The 3,538-nt window shown below is 33.8% G+C and overlaps 1 non-coding gene across 1 annotated transcript; it reads right to left on the reverse strand.

Annotated features, from left to right (window-relative positions):
* Positions 1-2,886: 2,886 nt before the first annotated feature.
* Positions 2,887-2,994, reverse strand: LOC148576707 (small nucleolar RNA R71). Its single transcript, XR_015903232.1, has one exon. It is a non-coding gene; the product is annotated as a small nucleolar RNA R71 (small nucleolar RNA).
* Positions 2,995-3,538: the final 544 nt, after the last annotated feature.

The following is a 3,538-nucleotide window of genomic DNA, read 5'->3' on the forward strand; positions in this document are numbered from 1 at the left end:
AATTCAAAAACACCATTATCACTTTATATCTGCCTGACTAAGATTTACAAGGTGACCATAGCTTGCTTCATACTAACAATCTCCGTGGGATTCGACCCTTACTCACGTAAGGTATTACTTGGACGACCCAGTGCACTTGCTGGTTAGTTGTATCGAAGTTGTGACAATTATGAATTAAGATCAAAGCACCAAGCTTTGGAGCCATTACCAGGGATTGTTCAAGCCTGGACATCACAATTTCGTGCACCAATTTTTTGGCGCCGTTGCCGGGGATTGTTCGAGTTTTCGGCAAGCTTTTGGTCCGGTAACATCAGTGCCAAATTCTCTTTTGGTCCAGCAACAATAGTGCCCAGTTCCAAATTTTGATCCGGCAACAACACCAAGTTTTTGGCGCCGTTGCCGGGGATTGTTTGAGTTTGGACAACTGACGGCTCATCTTGTTGCTCAGATTAGGTAATTTTCTTTTTATTTTATTTTCAAAAATTTTTCAAAAATATTTTTCAAAAATCTTTCTAAAATTTTCTCATCTGTTTTCGAAAAAAATAAAAAATAAAAATGTTTTCAAAAATTTTATTCAAATTTTTTAAAGAATGAATTCTAGAGTTTCATGAAGCATGTGAAGCCTGGCTGGCTGTAAAGCCATGTCTAAATTCCTTTGGACTGAGGCTTCCAACCATCAGTTGTTACACGACTGTAGGATATGTCAGGCGTGTCATGTCTGAATTACATGCTGAAGCTTGGCTGGCCATTGGCCATGTCTAGTGTTTTGGACTGGAGCTTTCTTTGAAAGCTTGGCTGGCTAGTGAGCCATGTCTAATTCCTGGACTGAAGCTTTAGACAAAGAATGCAAGATTCCTGGAATTCATATAAAAAATTTTAGAATCCTTATTTTTTTCTTTTTCAATAAATTTTCGAAAAAATCTAAAAAAATTTAGAAAATCATAAAAATCAAAAATATTTTTCTGTTTCTTGTTTGAGTCTTGAGTCATATCATAAGTTTGGTGTCACTTGCATATGCATCTAGCATTTTTCGAAAATATCATGCATTCATAGTGTTCTTCATGATCTTCAAGTTGTTCTTGGTAAGTCTTCTTGTTTGATCTTGATGATTTTTTGTTTTGTGTCTTTTCATGTTTATCATATGCATTTTTGAATTCTTAGTGCCTAAGCATTAAAGAATTCTAAGTTTGGTGTCTTGCATGTTTTCTTTGCATTAAAAATTTTTCAAAATTATGTTCTTGATGTTCATCATGTTCTTCATAGTGTTCTTGGTGTTCATCTTGACATTCATAGCATTCATGCATGCATTCATTGTTTTGATCTAAAAATTTCATGCATTGCATCCTTTTAGTTTTTTTTTCTCTTGCATCATAAAAATTCAAAAATCAAAAAAATATCTTTCCCTTTTTCTCTCATCAAATTCGAAAATTTGAGTTGACTTTTTCAAAAATTTTTAAAATCAAGTTGTTTCTTATGAGTCAGATCAAATTTTCAATTTGAAAATCTTATCTTTTTCAAAATCTTTTTCAAAAATCAAATCTTTTTCAAAATCTTTTTCAAAAATCAAAATCTTTTTCAAAAATCAAATCTTTTTCGAAAATTCCAAAAATAATTTTCAAAAATCTTTTTCTTATTTTATATCATAATTTTCGAAAATAACATAATCAATTAATGTTTTGATTCAAAAATTTGAAGTTTGTTACTTGCTTGTTAAAAAAGATTCAAACTTTGAGTTCTAGAATCATATCTTGTGATTTCTTATGAATCAAGTCATTAATTGTGATTTTAAAAATCAAATCTTTTTCAAAAACTAATTTCTATCATATCTTTTTCAAAAATATCTTCTCATCTTATCTTTTTCAAAAATATCTTTTCAAAATATCTTTCCTAACCTCCTAACTTCCTATCTTTTCAAAATTTGTTTCAACTAACTAACTAACTTTTTGTTTGTTTCTTAACTTTTTCAAAACTACCTAACTAACTCTCTCTCTCTCATTTTCGAAAATATATTCCCTCTTTTTCAAAAATTTCTTTTTAATTAACTAATTATTTCTATTTTTATTTTTGATTTCAAAAATTTTCGAAAAAAAAATACTAACATTTTTCAAAAACCATTTTTCAAAAATCACTAACTCTTTTTCAAAATAATTTTCGAAAATTCCCTCCCTCTCACTCATCCTATTATATTTATTCATTCATTAACTAACATCTCTTCCTCACATCATCACCAAATTCGAACCCCCTCTTCTATCTGTGTTCGAATTTCCTCTTCTTTTCTTCTACTAACAATAAGGATCCTCTTTACTGTGACATAGAGGATTCCTCTTCTTTTCTTGTTCTCTTCTCTTTCTTATGAGCAGGGACAGAGAAAAAGGCATTCTTGTTGAAACTGATCCAGAACCTGAAAGGACTCTGAAAAGGAAACTGAGAGAAGCTAAATTACAACAATCCAGAAACAACTTGATTGAAAATTTCGAACAAGTAAAGGAGATGGCAGCCGAACCCAACAACAATGCAAGGAAGATGCTTGGTGACTTTACTGCACCAAATTCCAATTTACATGGAAGAAGCATCTCCATTCCTGCCATTGGAGCAAACAACTTTGAGCTGAAACCTCAATTAGTTTCTCTGATGCAGCAGAACTGCAAGTTTCATGGACTTCCATCTGAAGATCCTTTTCAGTTCTTAACTGAATTCTTGCAGATATGTGATACTGTTAAGACTAATGGAGTAGATCCTGAAGTCTACAGGCTCATGCTTTTCCGTTTTGCTGTAAGAGACAGAGCTAGATTATGGTTGGATTCTCAACCCAAAGACAGCCTGAACTCTTGGGATAAGCTGGTCACGGCTTTCTTAGCCAAGTACTTTCCTCCTCAAAAGCTGAGCAAGCTTAGAGCTGATGTTCAAACCTTCAGACAGAAAGAAGGTGAATCCCTCTATGAAGCTTGGGAAAGATACAAACAGTTGACCAAAAAGTGTCCTTCTGACATGCTTTCAGAATGGACCATCCTGGATATATTCTATGATGGTTTATCTGAGCTATCAAAGATGTCACTGGACACTTCTGCAGGTGGATCCATTCACCTAAAGAAAACACCTGCAGAAGCTCAAGAACTCATTGACATGGTTGCTAATAACCAGTTCATGTACACTTCTGAAAGGAATCCTGTGAGTAATGGGACGCCTATGAAGAAGGGAGTTCTTGAAGTTGATACTCTGAATGCCGTATTGGCTCAGAATAAAATATTGACTCAGCAAGTCAATATGATCTCTCAGAGTCTGCATGGAATGCAAGCTGCATCCAACAGTACTCAAGAGGCTTCTCCTGAAGAAGAAGCTTATGATCCTGAAAACCTTGCAATAGCAGAGGTAAATTATCTAGGTGAACCTTATGGAAACACCTATAACTCAACATGGAGAAATCATCCAAATTTCTCATGGAAGGATCAAAAGCCTCAACAAGGCTTTAATAATGGTGGAAGAAACAGGTTTAGCAATAGCAAGCCTTTTCCATCATCAACTCAGCAACAGACAGAGA

This window comes from Arachis ipaensis, chromosome B1 (assembly GCF_059453495.1).
Source record: "Arachis ipaensis isolate K30076 ecotype BB chromosome B1, ASM5945349v1, whole genome shotgun sequence".
Taxonomy (NCBI): Eukaryota; Viridiplantae; Streptophyta; class Magnoliopsida; order Fabales; family Fabaceae; genus Arachis; species Arachis ipaensis.